This window comes from Octopus bimaculoides, chromosome 17 (assembly GCF_001194135.2).
Source record: "Octopus bimaculoides isolate UCB-OBI-ISO-001 chromosome 17, ASM119413v2, whole genome shotgun sequence".
Lineage (NCBI taxonomy): Eukaryota > Metazoa > Mollusca > Cephalopoda > Octopoda > Octopodidae > Octopus > Octopus bimaculoides.
Genome location: NC_068997.1, coordinates 47859340 through 47879078, shown reverse-complemented (window position 1 = coordinate 47879078; position 19739 = coordinate 47859340). Strand labels below are relative to the sequence as shown.

The following is a 19739-nucleotide window of genomic DNA, read 5'->3' as shown; positions in this document are numbered from 1 at the left end:
TTGCAACCTAATAAAATCCCTCATGCCCTCCAGGTTTCAGCTCCTATCCCACTGACCGGCACCTTAAGCAAGTGCCTTCCGCAATAACTTCGAGTTCTTGTGGTTCTTGGTTACCTTTAGTGGAGTTAACTTTATTGCAAGCAGTCATCCAGTGCCTGATAATCTCACGAAATTGAAAATATTGATCTGGGGCTTTTATACAGCTTATCCCTAACACTGATCAGTTCAGCTCTCCTGTTTAAGAGTAATTTCGTCCTTCTAGTCTAGTGAGTTGTCTCTGTAAAGGGTATGAGTCTTTATTCTTTGTTTTTTAATTACAGGCACTGAGCCAATCACCTTTCAATACACGATCACTAATTTCTCGTCATGGAATGGGATATCGACAAGATTCTAATTCTTGATTGGTTGATATTTCGTGACAATCACTGCATTAACAATGCTAGATAATTCACTTTATAACTCGGGAAACAGCTACATCAAATGCCTTTTAAAATCTATTCATTCTCCAATGCTGTTGTTAACATGACCTGGCAAACTTTAGCTTAAACGCAAGTAACGTTTGGCTTTTGTCTTCCTTTAACATAAACAGTCGTTTTAAAAAACCGAACTTCTACATATTTCGAAATCTTTTTTATGTCGGTTTTTTTCCCCTTTCGTAGTAAAAAAAAATTTTTTTTTGAGACTATTCAATTTAAATTTCTCTACAGTATTCTTTTATTCGGAGTTTGTCTGCGCCTGTGTGTTTGTCCAGATGTTGTACTCATTCAAAAATGGTCATCGTCGAATTCAGTGGACAACCATAAGAAATGAAGTACTTTAATGCTGTTTCATTAGCTTGCAGTGCTGAGTTCAAATTTCACAAGGTTTCACAACTACAGACTGGTTTTGATAACAGATCTTTCAGTTGGCTTATTTCAGTCCTTGGCGTTTCCATTACTTTCTGTATCCTCATTAAATTACTGATTAGTCACTGTTTAATTTGCATTGGCAGCGTGTTAGCAAAGAGTTAAATAAAATATCTTGTACTTGGTTTCGCTTCTTACTGAGATCAAATTTCAGAAATTGACTTTGATTTTTCTAAGAGTCGATAAAATAAAGTACCAATCTATTACTAGGAATTTTAAAAAATCGATTTCATCATCCCTATCCCGAAATGAAGGAATTGTGACTTAGGTGCTCCTGTGTTGAGTAGCACATGAGGCAGTCAAAGTAGTCCAGCATCGTTTACGACTGCTGCCATATTTTTACATATTAAACTATATTTCGTAGCTTGAGGATTTTCCAACAACAGGGTGCTAACCTGGAGCCCAACCACTTGCATTTAGGAAAGACTAAGTGGAACTGTCTGACTGCTAGCAGAGGTCCACGAAGTATCATGGCTCGCCTTCAGTCTTGAGATTCCTATTTCATGTCTTGACACATGGTCTTGAGGCTCCTCGGCTGTGGTTGCAGCACCTCCACCCGCCTAGTGGTGCTGTCAACGCCAACATCATCTCATGCTTTATATCGCCAGCTGGTACGATGTACCGGGATGTGGCACTGAGTCAGCACACGAGATTTAGTGGTTGAGTAAGAGCCAGGGATGCCCATCCACTTCACCAGGTAGGGAGCAACGTCACGGACGCCAAAGGTACGAGCTCTTCCCAGAGTCCCATCTCCAGACTTGTGCCTATAGTTGATTTCAATATTTAACCATTTTATATGATGAGTAATAATTCATCTCTTTTGTGTTCCTATAAGGATTAAATTTGAACAATTTTTATATTGCAACTGACTGGTTATACCATTTTTCGTTGCACTTTCTTAAATGCAAATGTTCAGTAGATGTCGTATATTGGTTCTTAACACAACGTTCTACTTAATATTTCTGATTATTCAGAATCGGAGGGCTAGACTAAATATTTTGCTGTACTTAGTTTCCTTTAGATTCTCACGCTGAGGTGAAGTTCCCTTATCTTTGGGTCTAGGATTTCAAACGAAGCATATGTCAGGTAAATAGAGGTAGGAATAGATTTCTTGCTGTCGGGAGATAGCTCGTTACCTCAGTTGTAAAAGATAGTGGGGATGCTGCTAGGGCAGACTTTAGTTACAGGAATATGAAAGTGGTTCGGGTGATTCAAATATCAATGCCGACAAAATTTTCATTACTCTGACTCGCCTCGTATATACATGCGTAGATCTATGTGTGTTAGTGTTTGTCAAGTTACATGTAAAGATGATTTAACATTAAACTGAAAGGTTACTCAGTATTTTCTAGAATACATATTAAACTTTTACAAGGGAAAGTTTGTCTGATTTAGAAGTTTCACCTGGCTTGTCTTCGTCAGTGCCAAATATGAGTAAGCTGAAACTTCAAATGTCTTTTTCCTGGAAAAACTTTTAACGGGTGTGCCTGCCTGCCTGTCTATCATTTAATGTCTGTTTTCCATGCTGGCTTGTGGTATATAGTTTTACAGGAGCTAGATCTGCACAAGGCTCTAGTGTCTGCTTTGGTATAGTTTCTACAAATGGGTACCCTTCATAATGCCAGCTACTTTACAGAGTATACTGGGTGCTTTCTTTTTCTTTTTTTACATAGCACCACCACCACTGGGGTCACCAAACAACTTGCAAGGCAAATACATCTCGGATGAGAATGCTTGTGTGTGAATGTACGTATATTCGAGTCGAATTCGTGGTGAGACCTTGCTCATTCTCTACGATAATAAAGACTTCACAAAAGGGCTTGTGGTAAAAAAAAAAAAATAATAATATGCAACTGCTTTTCTAACTTGCATTTTCAATGGTTGTCATATCTTTAATTTCCAGCCTAGTACTATTGAATCCATCAAACCAGCTATTAGCCCCCAACTGTTGGGTAAAGACCTTTCTCTTATCTCTGCTTTCGGTGCGACTCAAGTGCCAAACCTTCATACTTCAAGAAGTTAAAAGTAACTTTTTGTGTGTAAATGTGAAGTGGTGAATGATACAGCTTGGAAATATGGTTAATATACTTTCAGTTCTGTATCCTATATTAGTGCTGTTGATGCTTTTCTTATCACGCCTTTAGTTCATATCTGCTGAATATCGAAAGTAGAAGAATACAATGATATTGAGCAAGTTATTGGATTTATAGTGTTACTCGGTTTACTTAATGCCAAAGTATTTTGAAACTGATATCGATCCCTTCTGTGTTCTGTGAAAGTTACTATCTTTTAGTATTCAGTGTTTATATTTCTAGGCACAGCGTTTACACAAATCGCAGTCCGTATTCTTGGGATTAGTGTAGTCCGTAGTATCCGTGGGCATCCGGTTGATCATCATCGATTCGTTTCCTCAGGTAATATAACAGCTTTCAATAAAGCTGAAAAACAGCTTGATTCATATGAAAGATAGCTTATCTAGCAATGAGATCCATATACTGAAGATATTACTAAATGAGTGTAATTACAACTCGCCATTCCGAGAAGAATTGATATCTCGCAACACTTTATATCAATTAGGGAAGGAACACTCATTCACTCAAAACAATAAAAACTCTGTAGAGTTTATGGGGCAATTGACAGTACCAAAAACCATTTCTTTATCATAATTGGAGCCCAAAACTTTTGAATACGTATGTAGAAACCATGGTGTTATCTTTTAAACACCGTAGGCTTATCAATAGATTTTCTCTAACACTGGGTAAAATAAAGTTGTGTATCTCCATACCAAATCTGATTTAGTAATTCTGTAGTATGCGGATGGGCGGTGAAACTATTGTAATCTTTTTCCAGTTATATACTACGTCCTAGCAGTGTTCAGAGGCTGTACACTCAAATGTAGGGATAAATCATGTCTAGACGTATCGCACTCTTTTCACGGTCCTTTCACTAAGCCAGCAGTTTCTGTTGGTGGTAACAGCAGACGGATAAGGCAGATTCAGCCAGCCCTTAAGCTATTGTTCTTCTGCATATGTTATTGATGAGCATCGTAGCATAGTGATGCTATTGATGTTGCAGCTATTTCTTTCGATATATCGTTTTGCTAGGCTGAATAGTGACATAGTAGTTTAGGATAAGATCTTGCGGGGTTTGTCTGAAGGATTTTCATGAAGTAAAAGTTGTTTTTCTTAGCAGCGGACTATGCATTATTTATGCAAAGGAAGTTTTCGTTTAGTTTTTACAATGTGGTCATGGGGTTAGGTTGTTGCCTTCATGACAAGATTGCGTTTTCAATTTCTTGCGTTCCTGAACAAAACACTTAATTTCATGTTGCTCCAGTCCACTCAGCTGGAAATGAATTCCAGCAATTGCTGGGAAGTTAGCCCTTTGATAAACTGGTAACCTGTCCGTGGAAGTGTTGTAATCTGTCAAATACTATGAAAACCGAATTAGACTACGGTTTTTTTTTGTTTTTTTTTTGTGCTACGGCTTATGACAGACAAAAGTCCTTAGTGTGTTGTGATCTCCATACACCCTGCTATGCAGTAGTGAACTGTTTTTGCTTGTCAAATCCTCACTCCATTACATGGCCATTTTCTTCGGCCAGACTTGAGTGAATTTCTACTCTTACCAAAATTAAATATCAGTATTTTGCATTTTAATACTGTTTAGGTTGAAATTTGTCTTTGGCAATAACTTCTCGTTCCGGAACGAATTTTCGGATAAAGACATACGAATTTGATCAAAGCGATTGATTTTACTTCAAGGAATGGTTTGGAATAATTTTCGGAAAACTGGTTCTTTTGACGATGTGCCCACTTGGAATATCGGCTTTCTTTCTCTCTTGCCTGGGCATAAGGGGTAGCAGTGTTTGTTTGTCTGAGTTTCTTCGGGAAACGTTCCTAACTATATTCTAAGATGATTAGTTAGATAAAGAAAGCTAGTTTCTTTGGACTAAATTTCAACGGATAAATCATTAGCATGCCGGGTAAGTTGCTTGGCGGCATTCCGTCCATCTTCACGCTCGGAATTCAAATACTACCGGGGTCAGCTTTGCCTTTCATCCTTTTGGAGTCCTTAAAATAAGGACCAATCGAGCACTGGGATCGATGTAATCGATTAGCTTCATCCCAAAATTTGAAACCAGTATATATATATATATATACATATATTATATTGGAAGGTTTGGAGGTGATGTACAGGAATTATATATGAGAATAAATAATAATCAGGTACTCAGATGTCTGGATGGTTGTATATTTACAGATTTTTATTCATGTCACATGTTTTATAAATTAGCGCTTTCACCTAGTCTTGTAGGGTCATCAAATTTTGATTTCACCTTGAGAGAATGCTTCTTATAGTATTGAATGTGTAGGGTGAAGAGATATATAGGATAGGAAGAGAGGGTGAGGAATGGAGGGAAAAGTTCTTGTTCTTTTTTTGTGTCTGTGTGTGTGTGTGTATATATATATATATAGTTTTTTTGTGTATGTATTATATATGTATGTATATATAAAGCAGTATTTACTGAATCTATGGATTGACGGTGGGGTGGGTGTTCCTCAATTGCAATCCATCGTCTCGTTGTAATCCGATGAAAATTCGAGTCATGTAATAAAGCCCCTAGGTCGCTAATTTTAACCAGGTCATTCCTACACTATAGTAACCTCGAAGCGTTCGTTGCTGTGCTTCTTCACCGCCTTCCCGATGAACTGACAGAATCGTTAGCAAGCCGGGCGAAATAGTGATATTTGGTCTGTCGCTAGGTTCTGAGTTCAGATTCCACCGGGGTTGATTTTTGCCTTCCATCTTAAGGTCTATAAAATAAGTACCAGTTTGAACACTGGAGTCGATGGAATCGACTAACCCCCTCCCCCGAAATGGCTGGCCTTGAACTAATGTTTGAAACCATTATTATAAGACGGTGAGCTAGCAGTCGTAAGCATGCTGGGCAAAATGCTTAGCGGCATTTCGTCCGAATTTGTTCGGGGTCGACTTTGCCTTTAAATTCTTTAGGGGTCGATGAAATATGTACCAGCTGAACATTAGGGTCGATGAAATTGATTTATCCTTTCTCCCGAAATTTCAGGGCTTGTGCTAAAATTTGAAACCATTATTATAAAATAAATATTTTCAGACTAATAGTAAGATTTCCCTTTGATGGGAGAGATGTAGACGAGGTGTCTAATTCGATGCCAATCACGAGAAATTAGTACTTTACAGTGGTAATCACAAATGACGAATTGGATGTAATAATTTTTGTCCGGTTATAAATACAAACTGACAATTTTAGTTGCTCTATAATGGCAGCGTGATTTGTCCTTAGATGGTAGAGTAGAATTCAACGTCGTTTTGCTAATTATCCCCATATTAGATTTGAATAAATTGATTTAATGTTGAAATGTTGCTGTAATTTTTTTCCTGAAGTAAAAGGGGTTCAGTAGGCTTTGATGGTGCCCATTCTATCAATTTCTAGTGGGGTACATAAGTCATTAGCTGCCTCATTGGTATTGTTTAGGATTTCGTGACAAGACCTTTTATAACTGGACACCGTATCAGAAAAGGGCATGTTGTATACTTATCTCTAGATTTTGGGTCGTATCAGAGCTTACGAATAACTGATCATAGTTTTTGACGGAACTTAAAGTTCTAGATGCGGGTTAATGCAGATACTTTATATGAAATGGGTTGCCTCCAAATGGTTGTAAGAAGTAAGGAGGCGATTTTCAAGATTTTAGTCCGATCTTGGTTTGTGTGTCTTAATGGTATTTATCGTGGGAGTACATTTTCCATCTGATGTTTGAAAAAGCTTTCCACCGTCTGAAGTTATATTTTAGGGAAACTTTTCTAATTAGTAATGGCGATATTTAAGAAAACCTGACCAGCTATTAAATATATTACAATACGTTAATATATTAAATGTTGAGATAGTCACACGTTGCTAGATCTATATGATCCAATTGGATACGGTTCATGAATTATTGGTAGATTTCAAGATGTTTCGCGTCATTTCTAAAAACCTAATTTCCGCATCTTAGTTCCCAACAAGTTTTTATTACAGGTATTTTTAATTACGAAACAAATTAGTCAACGTTAATTGCAAATAGTAACTTTCTCACTGTAGTGTCTCTTTTGCTTTTGTGGCGTGTGAATCAGCCTCAAAATTTTCTGATACTTTTCCTGTTTACCTCATTTTAGGCTTTCTTATTCGTTTTACTCTCAGCTTATCCGGGAGTGACGAAGCTTTTGTTTTAATTAAACCGGTTATATTAGGTCGGTTAAATAATTTAACGAATCCGTTTAACTTTCTTAGTCAAGCTGATAATTAAAATATAATATTCATATTTCATCGGTTTTCACAGGCAATAACTTTGTTAGATATCTACCCGTTTTCACAGTGGAGTTGGAACTGTCATTTGTCTCGTAATCTTGAGTTCATATCTCGTCAACTTTGCGTTCATTCTTCCAGGGTTGATGAAATGTATTGCAAGAAATCGATCTGTCAATCTCGGCCTCGAAATATTATCTTCACCCTTGATGAAAAATATATTTCACTTCGTATTTTATACTAACATGATTTAGCTGTTTATGATAGCCGATACCTGGCACTGAGAATGAAATATTTTCTTGAGTGAGAAACCGGTTATCTTGAACTGACTGCACCAGTTAAACCATCTGCAATTAGAAAAATACCTTTAAAACCATTTCAAAATTATTAGGGAAAGCATAAAGCGGCGAGCCGAAAGAATCATTCGAGTGCCTTGCCAATGCGTATATTGAGCTTGGCATCAAGGTATATGTTGTAGGTGACGGTAGAGCCAAGATAAACTTCTCCACCTCCTGTAGTCTGTTGTCTCCAATATGTATGTTTGGGATGTCCGATGTAGCCTGACCCACGATGTTGGTCTTCTTGAGGCTGGTAACTAAGCCAAAGTCGCTACATTCGATCACATATCTACGGATGTTCTATTTGGTTTAGGACTGTTGTATGGGAGGTTGTTCATCTATAGAGGTTGCTGGCTGCGTGTAAATGAACAACAAACAAACTTTACCACTGCACATCGTATTTTCTATGTTAGTTTTTCAACGGAAAGTATAACCAATTATTTACACACACTGGGGAAACAAACTCTGTTGTCTGACAAAATAGTCGATTCTAATAGCTCTCTGATTACGCTGTCACAACTGGAGAAATCTGTTAAATTCATGACGGCAAATCTGCTCGACTGGAGAATGGAAACAGGAATATGGAGTTATTGAAACTGTTCGACATTCTGTATCTGCCCACGGCTGGTGAATGAGAATAGAGTTATCCCTGTAACAGCTTCAACATTCTGAAATTAGCACTGAAAATTTATAAGCTACGTTAGGTTATAGAAGGTCGAATGGCATGATGGTTCGATGTTTGGTCAGTTAATCGGCCATTTACATGAAATGATTTGCTAAGCCGTGATTAAACTGCTATTTAGCGATCTAGTTTCGATTCTGCAGCAGGACAATGAGGCATAGAGGCAGAAAAAACTGATTTGGAAATATTCTTGCTTTCGATGTCTTTTCAATATTTACTCCAGCAGTATCTGTCATCAGCTGAGTCAACGGAGAGAAGTTATAACTATACGGAATCTCTAGGCAATTTAAATACACAAGTCTCCGATTACCAAGTGGCTAAGTGTCAACAGGACACCCAGGAGTCATGACCTGAATGCGGCCTAGCCCCTTAGAAGTTAAGGGACGAAATGCCTGAGCGGGGTTTCTTCTACGAAGACTTTTAACAGTTCAGCTCTCATTCGTTTCTTACCACCGTGCTCATATAAGCTCTATACGGACCAGATGTAGTGCTGTAGCCTAAATGGTGCAACGAATTTATCTGCGTGCTCTAGTCACCGTCTGAAATGTTATCCGAAATCATTTCGGCTCGAGTTGGTCAATAGCCAATAAGGATTCCCTTTTCCTTTTAGAAAAGTAATCGGATGTGGGATTTTGAGGTCGTTCTCTCTCTGCTTTCCATTTCATTAGGCGAAGTGGAGCATGACGAGAATTTAAGTAGAATCCATGTAAGGATCACTAAGGTTCCTATCGATTGTCTGGTGCCAGCTCATCTTATAGTTGACCTTGAGGGTTCCTCTTAAGGACTTCGTTGACAAGCCTGTTCGTCGGTGGTTTTACAACAAGTCCCACCTAATTCAGTCGACACTTGTAAATAGGGATGGACACTGAGCATTGGTCTGTTCTTTTGACCACCTTGTTGTTGATAAATTCCTTCTTTGTCTAGATTTTTTTTCCCAGACATCTAGTCAAAATCGTTCAGTTTCTTTCTGTGGCAGGTCTTCAGGTGTCAGGTTTCGCAGCCATATAAAAGGGTGGAAAACACGTTAAATCTTCAGTTTCTTTACCCTTGTAGGGTTTAGATATTTCTATCAGTTTTGTCTTCCCTTAAACGTATCTATTGCATTTTTCTGCAAAGGCAGTAATAAAACGCCTGCAGTGATTGGGTTGGCAAGTCCTTGAAACAGTTCAACTTACAGTAGGATGGTTTAAGCTATTAATCATTAGTCGTTTTAACGATTCAGCATCGTAGGTCCTAAGACACAAACCTAGAAACTCCTGTGATTTGACAAAAATGTTATCGCCATGAAAGGTTTGTCCATTTTCTCTTGACACTTTGGCAGTGTTACAGTATATACAAACACATCATTTTGGTAAAACACTCAGTTAATTCCCATTTTAAACTGTTTCCCTGCAATGTTAAATTTGCACCAGAATCCTTTAGGTTTGTTTGTAATTAGTTTCTGAAGACAGCCAAGCTAGTATTAGATTTACCAATAAGCAATCTTAGAGAGAAATATGGCATGTTTCTCGTGAACAAGACTACAGAATTGTTGCATGCAAAGTTTACTGATTGAAGCTTAGTTAAAATGCTATTGAAACACAAATGCAGAGGTGTCAGGGGTCACTGGGGAAGGTACAGCTCACCCAACCCTTATATCTAGGAAACCCTGCGTCTTCGGAGCTCGAGCTATTTTCCACGAAAATTTGAGGTTGTCTTACATAAGTATAGCTCAAACCCTACTTTTTGAATGGAAATCCTGGTGACCGTCTTGTACACCCAGTCGTATTATACACCAGCATATAGGGTATTTAAGAATTTTATTTCGAATCCGACACTCTGAGCATTACCTCAAACAGTCGTAAAGACGCTAGAATACCCCTCATGCATCCTTGGAATTCTCATTTGACATTTCGCTCAAGGGAAACGCCGAAGAAATTAAAATCACAGTAAGGGGATCAGCCCCTATAAACGTCTCCTTCTGTGACTTGAAAAATGCTTTCAATTGGCGATATTTCTTCACATGTTGTAGCCATCGTCACCGCAGCATTTACAATGTGAAGAATTACTTACTGTAGCCCTCTATATGATACCTATTTCTATCTCAGAAGCAAAGTATTCATATCGAGCGTTCCACTGGTTTTAAGGAATCCTACAGGTTCCAGGACTAAAGGATTGTTTGGTTTAGGCCTTGCTTCAAAATTAAGTTTCTGTCGAGTAAAGAGCCTTGCATATAATCATGGCAATCTCTGAAGTTTTGCTTGATCAAGTCCGCTACATACCAGTCTCCCACATATGCCAGTACAGATTCTATGAACGATAGATGCTAATCTCATTTAGGCCTGTGACACAGACCCTTAAAATAATGAACCACTTCATTTCCGATATCTCTAACAAGCTCGATGTTATTGCTCACGTGACCGAAACCTATCAACATCGCAGGCTCGGTGGATAGTGTCTAGCTGACGCTTAGCATGTTTACTGATATTGATTAGTTGTCATGGTTTCTTATCAACAAACAACTGAACAGACCGGGAGTTAAATAATACAAACTTGATCGCTTAAAACTTTTACATTCTTGTTTGCCCCCTTCCTCGCAAGGGAAGGGAAAACTTTCAGGGTAGTTTGTAAACGGAGAACAGGGATAATATTAAAGAAATAGTTCGTTGCTATTTTCAGTGAAATGTTTATTCAATTTTTTGGTTTTTAAGTGAACAATGAAAATCCCGTCACAACATACGTCTGTGTCGTCTGCATTCCTTTCGACACTGCAGACAACGACAAATGTCGTCCGTTTCTACGGAAACCTATTCCTACCGAACTCATTTCGTCCCTTCTTTCTTACTTTCTTAGTCTTTTCACATTTGTTTTCATTATTTAAAAATATTTCAGTACTTTTAGATCTTCAACTCACGACTTTGTCATAGCTTCCTTATCTAACTAGACTACTTATACTTTCCATCACTCATTTTTGTATCTTCGCCTGTTTTCGTTAACTGGTTTTAAATCTGTGACAATTTCTATCGTGGATGACTCAAGTAAAAACAATATAAGCCAACCCATCTGACCGCCCTCGCCACCACTGTCAGCACTATCACCACTATCTGAATTATCTCCTGCATTTCAAACGGCCACCACCCGGCCAACCAACCACCAAGGTCACAAGCAGCACCTACACCAACGGGACTTGTTCATTAACAGCAGTGAAATTTGTGGAGGTAAGCCGAGTCGTCGTTAAGAAGCGGCTGCTAGACTGCTGTTAATATATATAACTATCATCGTTGTCTGTCCTCCCTCGAGACTATGGCTGTATTTTGCTGACTGACAAACACGTGTGAATAGCAGCTTACCTATTAAACCGCTACAGCTATATATGCAGGTGAGACATTATACATACATACATGCATGTCTGTGTATATATTTTATTTAACTCGTCTTACAAACTAGTGTTTTGCTTATAACTTTTTGAAGTTAGTCATTCACTTGACACTGTTTAACCCTAGGTCAGTTTGTCCGTGTAAAGGTATTCCTTTTCTAGGGGATATTTAAAGCACCGAATTTTCTTCATTTCGCGTGAAAGGAATTGGAAATTTAACTGCGGTTTCTAGCGACTGTTTAAGGTTCCTTTGTTTCGACAGCTATGATACAGTGTGTATTAATTTTCTAATTACATACATATGAATACTAATGGACAGCGCTTTCCTTGCAGTCAAAGATCTCGTGTCTAAGACAACCATTTTCTGTTATAAGAACATAAACTCCATCGTGATAATGTTTTCCACCCACCTTCTTACATCTTGAATTTCCTAACTCCGACAAAGTACAACTTTAATTATCTAATTGTGTGCATTTGTCCCATGAACCGCTAAATAAATACCATTGTTAAATCATCCGTCCCCAATTTTAAACCACCACCTGTGGCTTGCGGATGATACCTTTCAGCCGACATCATTCATTAACAAACATTTAGCCCAGGTCGTTGATTGAAGCAAAAATTCTGCTTCCCACCCACCTCAAATTCGGAAATCTTAGTGTCGCAGATATTGCTCTTTATACTTTAAGCTATTTACAAAACTAAAATTAAGCTATTAAATTTTTGACGATCAATGTTCCACATCTTGGTGTTTAATTCTTCACCTCGTGTATAAAAGCAATCTTCTAATTTATAAATAATGCTAAATTTTTAGTCCCACCACTACCACTGTTTTAAATGTCATTCAGTTAATGTAAGTCCTAGGTATTGTTATATTTCCCATTAATCGATAGTGTCCTGTTGTCACCGTTAGTAACAGATGTCTGCTTGTTGTCTAACGGGATATTTTTCTTTCATAAGTTAGGATTTTCCTGTAACACTTAATGTCCACCAGAGCAGTTGCAAATTAAAATATACATGGATATAAAGTGCATGTATACATATATATATATATACACATTCCTACACACACACACACATATATATATATATAGGAATAGATAGTGTGTGTGTGTGTGTGTGTGGGGATAGATAAGGTGTGTGTGTGTGTTTCCTAATGCCAACCACTCCGGAGTGTAGTGGGTGCTTTTTGCATTCCACTGACATGGGCCAGAGGGGGCTGGCATCGACCACATTAGGATGGTGATATATGTATATATAGAAGGTATAAGATTTTGGGGATTGGCATTTATAAGTCTTTTGGGTAGGGGGGGATTCAGATTACTACACCTGATTGTTCCATAGATTCCTTTGTATTAAGTTTAAGTCTATTAGCTGCAATGACGGAGCCTAAATTAGGTGATGTTGAATACGACAGCTTTAACTAGATTTGTTAAAGATGGTCTGTAGACCTGTAGGAAACTTTTTTTCAATGATCTTAAAGAATAATTTGGAGATTCTCAACTTGAAGGGAAAAGGGAGGGGTGAACCAAATAATTATTTCCTACTTTCTTGTGGAATTGTTCCTAACTGCCTGTTACTGAATCTGTTATAAAATTATAATATCTATATGGGAAATCCATTGTTCAACAGGCTCATTTACTGATGGAATGTCAATATTTAACTTAAGCCTGGAAAGAGTTTACTTTTAAATATTGTATTTCTTATATAAATGTTCTTGTGGAAACCACTAAGTGCTGTGTTATACAATGATGGGTGGTTATTAAAAATGTTTTCATTAGCTGAAAGATTTGATATTCTTATTACACCATTTATAACTGGTTATATGACATTAGTATTAATGTACTGTATTGTTTTATTCAGTTTATTATAAGAGAACAAACCATTCTTGAGATTTAAGGTAACGTCCAAGAAGTTTACTACCTTTGATAAATTTTAAGGAATGCTAGTTAGATATAATATTCGAAAGCATTACAAAGCTTTTCTAGCCCTATCCACAACTTGTAAAGGGGAGCCAGTTAATGTGAATAATTCATCGTCCCTGCAAAAACCCTCCTTTAATGTTAAGGAACTTTATTTTTGAAAGCAGGAATAAGCCAACCAAGTCTATAATTTGAGACGTCCAAAGACCTCATTGTTGCATCAAAATTATCTTGGTCATTTCGTGTCCAGCTCTTATCCCTAAAGGATATCGATGCTTACCTGTCAGTTATGTCTTTCTTCAATGGGATGATATTAAATCTTTGAGTAAAGGCAATTTGCTTTATCCAACAACTTCTGTGATGTAGATTGATAATTACTTGTATCAATTACTTGTATAACGTTTTCCTTTCACTATCTAATGAACAGAACCATGTGATGTCACCCATACTATTCTAAAGTGGTAAATTGACATTACTCTTTACTCTGGGGTTCATCATATCAATAATAAATTTACTTATTCTTCTAAGGTCGGATTTTGATGAGCATGTTAGTTGAACAGTGGGCTTACTTTCAAAGGGAAGAGATAGATGAACACTTGTGCAAACTTAGGCCCTCGGACTGCTTAAGCAAAGCTGCTTGATCATGAGTCTTTGGGGAGTCTGCCATTTTTTTTTTTTTTTTTAACCCGTCATTAGTTTTTAGAAGATTTGGTCATCAAAGCATTGGAGAGATAAGAATCTGTAAGAGGGACTAACTCTGAAAAATTATAACTTAGGAATCAACAAATAATTCTAAATATAAAAAAAGAAAAATTTTGGTGGGCTTCAGTTATCACAATTTTAAGTTGTTCAAGGTTAGCTATTCTGGATTGAAAGATGGACTCCAAAACTCAGTAATTGGGGCTCCAACCGGTTGGTCTTAAGTAACTTGTGATCTAATCTTCACTACCCTATTTTATCTTTACCATTAAGACTACATTGTCCAATGGGATTTTCCTTTTAAAAGCTATAAGGTGTAATTTGAGAGACATTTAGGTTATTTCTAGCAACTCATGTGACTACATAGGAGCTGGGCAATTCGTTCATGAAATGTAAATTTCATTATGTTGTTGCACAAGTCTTCAGAAAAAAATCCTGTTCTGGTTTCTAAAAATCCAAAGAGATAACTTGAAGGTTTGTTCCACTCATGAAGATATTTAGCCTTTGAGAGTAAAAGGCATGCATGTCACACACAACCAGTCTTGTCACACCCTTTAAAATGAATGACTTCTTTCTAACCATCTTATTTCATAGTTATTTTGTCAAATATTTTATCACATCACTCGAATGAGTTTAAGCTTTGCTACATTGAGATTAAAACCATATTCATCACAGAAACCAATGATACCCATTTTTCTCCCTTTCTTTTTGTGGGATTTTTTGTGTGAATGTTGTGTATCATTAATTTACATGATATAGCTTCTCCCCTCTATGGGTTAATATGTGAAGATTTTCTATCACCTACAATAATTCAATTTGGCCCCTAATACATATTTGGGGCCATTTTCAGTCTTAAATGAAAAGACACCAAATTTACATCTTGCGTTTATACTACTTTCAAAAATATATTGCACAAACTGGAACTACATCCCTACTTAAGTGGAGATAGTTGAGTAAATGAAACTTTAAGGCTTTTGGTTCCACTGCAAAGACTGACAATTCTGGGTCCATTGATAGACTCTGTCAATGGTTACTACTGGGAAATGCAGAGAGGCTGTGTTCACTTGGCATGGGAGCAGGATGGTCTAGTGACAATTTTGTAAAATTAGTTCCCCACCACCATTTCCCTAGGAACTACAAAGCATTTGATTAAATCTTTAATCCACTGCTGGCTATTAGGAATGGCTACTTTATTTCATAAAATTGGCCATAAATGCCATACACAGAAGTAGCTGTGGGCTAGACAAAACACAGGATGGAATGAATGAAAAATGAATAGATGAAATTGGTGAGGGAAGGCAGATGACACCTGCCAGTCGCTGCTTCCCAAAACATTGTTCTTTATACATCTAATTGAGGTTATAAACCTCTTCTGTTCATTTTGGATGCAAGGTCCTTAAAAATGAGGCTCTAAGCCTATAATATTTTTTTTAAATGGGTTATACACCCTTTCAATACAAGGCACTTAAACCTCTTAACTTTGTTCTACCATTATTTTCTTACCTGCTGATAGCCGACCAGGCTCAATGCCTCATACAAGCACCTCAACGGTGCTAGGTCAGGGTGCTTCAGCAGGAAGCGAAACGTATCTTCAGTGAAGGAGTTTGTCACCTTGCAGAGATTAGTCTCCTACACGACCTCCACAGCTACCTGCGGAGGCCAATCGGGATCCCGAGTGCAGGTCAGAACCCCTCTCCTCTGACCTTTGGCAAACTTTTGCATAAACTTTATGTACTGCCCGTCCCTTGTGGAAGAAGACTAAAGATTCCTCCTCCACATAGTGAGGCCAATTTCCACTGTCAATGGCACAATTCCCACCGATGGGGTTTTGGAACATGCCAGCAGTGTATTAGTAACTGCTGGCAATGCTCCGTTTTCCTTTTGTTTTTACCATGGAGCATGGAGTTCTGTTTTGTCTGGAAGATTTTCGTTCCCTCTACAGTTTCAGTCTCCTTTTTGGGATCCCTTGGTGGGCAGCAATTGTTACCCACCTTCTTCCTTTTTCCTCCCTTTTTCGAGGAGGCTTCCTCCTCCTCTACAGTCTCCATCTCTCTCTCTCTGAATGAGGAAGGGGGGGGGCGCTTCTTCAACCATCTGCTCCAGGACCCTACTCTGATCCTGAGGACAGTTCTTTATATGGCATAGTTTCAGGCACGTTTCAAGCACATTCGCAACCAAAGGATGCTTATGGCGCTCGTGCTGAGATCATCCTACAGCGGTCAAAAAAGAATGGCTGCAGTGGTCACATTTAAAAGGAAACCTAGTCGGACTTGGGGCATGAAAATGAGCATTGCACTTACTGGCGTGGCACCTCATCGAGTGGAGGTGTCCGCTTTCCCTATCACACCTACTGCATTTATTGACTGGCTTTATTCCATGTCTACATTCTAAATGTACTCCCCAATGACTGGGAGAAGAGAAACGCTGAGGACATAGCAGACAGGCAATAGAGCACGATCCGCAGGGGATGGGAAGCGGAAATTCACTTCCTGCAGGAGTGGGATGTAATATCCCACTTTCCACCTCTCGGTCCACTTCTAAAATGAGAATGGTTGTCATGGAGGGGATCCTTAGCAAGATCTTCTGAAAGTTGAGATCCCTTCACTACTAGCGTATGAGTAGGGTAGACTAACCTAAACAGTCCCTCTCTCTTTCTTTCGTATATCAGTGACAGGAGCTTATTAACATTCCCGCCGCTGTTCCAGCTGAAACCAGTTGGACCACTGACTGTACCTTGCTGCGGAGATGGTCCATTGTCCACAACAGGGGAAGGTAACTCTCCGGCAAAGCATGTTTGTGTATCATGATCAGCCTGACCTGTGGGCCTAGACCCACAGGCCACCAGATTTACGGCGCCTGGCTGCCATATGTATATTTTATTGTTACTCATATTACTAGGGTGGCAGTTTCCATGAGTACATGGCTAAAACGATGAAGTTAAACTTACGGGAGGCGCAAAGCTAAACCCTACCAAAGAGACAGACCACCATCACCCCAGCCGACTAGAATGCCCTCCGACCAACCGACTAGACTCAGAAATGCAGGCCACGGAAGGTTCTACCTGGCAATGCATGCACCCAATGCTAGCAGTAGATTTCAGCCAAGTCCTATTGTGCATCCACCCAAACGTAACAGAGGATTACTGCACCAAACGCCATATAAGCGTGCAGGCAGATCCCGGCGGTGCATCCACCTGCATCAAAAGCAGGTCATAACTCACCGGGCTCCACCGAAACGAGAGGGTCATGACTCTCAGTCACCCTAGTGGTGTGGCCACTCGCCCCGTAGTAGCAAGCATAGCTACCCTCCCCATGGTAGCAAGCTTTCACATCACACCAAGTCTCTAAATAACTACCAGCACGAGCCACAAGACGCCAGGCATTGCCAACCGGGCACGATGACGTTCACCAAATCCTAAAAACAGGACCCTCCTGTACAAGGACCCAACTGAACAAACCGAGGAACCGACCAATCAAACACGATAACCTATCAAAGACCCTCCTATATAAAACATGAGGAACCCCCATATAATACATCGAATGAATCAGTGAATGACTATCTGTCTGGCTGGGAACTCCATAGTACTACACCCCCATGACAGCTGATATAGACGGGTCGATCTATAAATAGACAACATGGGACAACTAGACGGCAGACTAACGGTAGCCCACCACCCCGAGCAGGAAGGCCTGCACCTCCCAGATCAGGATCACCCATGCACTACATGGTCCCCACCAAAAAATTGGTACCGCTTTGGGGAAACAATGGACATGTTTAGTTTGTCCTATGTGGAGGCATATATCTGGCATGATACATGATCCATCCAGCATGCAACCCCACACGGACGTAAGCTCTTTCACCATGCCAAGGTAGTGTCCATAAGGGTGAAGCCTGGCAGTGCATCCATCAACCGGGTAAAAAAAAAGTGGGTTCCAACAAACTGGACATCACCACAAGGTGCATCACAGTAAGTGAGTCTACCCACTGAGTCCCAGAGGATCATAATATACCGGGTCTACCTGATGGTGCATCCATCTGCCGAGTAAAAAACAGCGGGTTTCAACAAACCGGACATCACCCTAAGGTGCGTCACAGTGAGTCTACCCACTGAGTCCCAGCAGATCATAACCAACAGGCCCCACGAAAGAGATTGTAATACAGGAACACAGCACCACAAATTTCACCAAAAATTGGTGAAAAAAATTTTCTGTTTTTGGAGGTGGGATATGCCCCCAAAACAATACCCTTCTCACAGCTAAGTGAGACACTTAGCACAACTACAGGCAGACAAATGCCCAGAATCCAGTAGGGATTGTTTGTTTGAAAAAATAAACAACAAACCCCCACTGAATCCCAAAAAACAAATGCCTTACCTTATAGTTGCGCTTCAATAGTTCAACAATTCACGATGCTGCACACCGATGTCCTGACACCATTCAGTGAAAGGAAAACACTGACACGTGCATGTGAAGGATGCAAACTACTTGCAATCCAAAATGAATTGAGATATCAGCCATTTGCAATACATATCAACAATCTTTGAAGGATAACAGTTTAGGAAGAAATGGTAATGAGAAGCAGCAACCATGATGCCAAGTATTATTTGCTATTTTTGTATCTATACTACCAACATCAAGAAACCATTTTGGTTCTTTCTTACATATTCTCTCAAGTAGAGAAAAGCAAGATTAAGTAGGAATTAGTTCCAAATCAGTATTGCAAAAAAGTTGGTTGAGAAAGAAACAGAACCAAACCAAGGGACCATAAAATATTTTGTTCTTTCAATTTTAAATGTAACAGTCTATCAGATAGTCATGAACAAAAGACTAAGAAAAGCTCACTCAATGGAGAAAGGATTGAGCTGTCACTGAGCGATGATTCATTATCTGGTGTGAAGCATGCAGTGCATGGTGAGCACCTTTTGAGGGGGTTAACACAGCTGATGTGCAACCCTTAGTTGAGAATAGTATTGGTTGGAATTTTGATCGGAGTGATATATCTGTAAAATGGTAATGCAGGTATTCCAAGGCAAGCTCAGCATTGATGGAAACCACATGTCGAGCAAAATGGCAAAAGCTTGCTAGATCTCGAGATATCAGCAAAAAAATCCAGTGAAAGTAGAATCGGTAGATCTAGTGGTAATCCAGGTAGAGAGGGGAGGAGAGTTGAACCCATGTGGTGCAAAGGAACAAAGAGATTAATCCTTGCTCACGGCGAAGACTGGAGTCTGGATGGGCCCCTATACAAGGACAATCCAAACACATTGGTGTTGTAAAGAGTGACCGGTAGAGCAGAAATGGTGCGAGACCAGGATGTCATTGCCGTGCCTGTCTCAGTGTTCTGCGAACCGGTCAACCTAGTGGCATCCCATTTGACCGATGTATAGAGGACAGAGCAGGAAATGCAGTAGATGTTGCTAGAAGTGCAGGTGAAGGAGTCGGTGATATGATAGGGGCCTGTGAAGAGGGTGATGTTGGAGAATTTTGGGCAAATGCAGCGGCATGAGTGGGAGC

General features: G+C 39.2%; 1 protein-coding gene across 4 annotated transcripts in view; it reads left to right on the top strand.

Moving 5' to 3' along the window:
• The first annotated feature begins 11424 nt into the window (after positions 1–11424).
• LOC106881175 (unconventional myosin-XV) overlaps positions 11425–19739 on the top strand; it is a 324434-nt gene continuing 316119 nt past the window's right edge. For 3 of the 4 annotated variants that reach the window (XM_052973940.1, XM_052973938.1, XM_052973939.1), the window contains exon 1: positions 11425–11611. The gene's annotated coding sequence lies outside the window, so the exon portion shown is untranslated. The remainder of the gene's footprint in view (positions 11612–19739) is intronic. The other variant, XM_052973941.1, reaches the window with a different exon arrangement.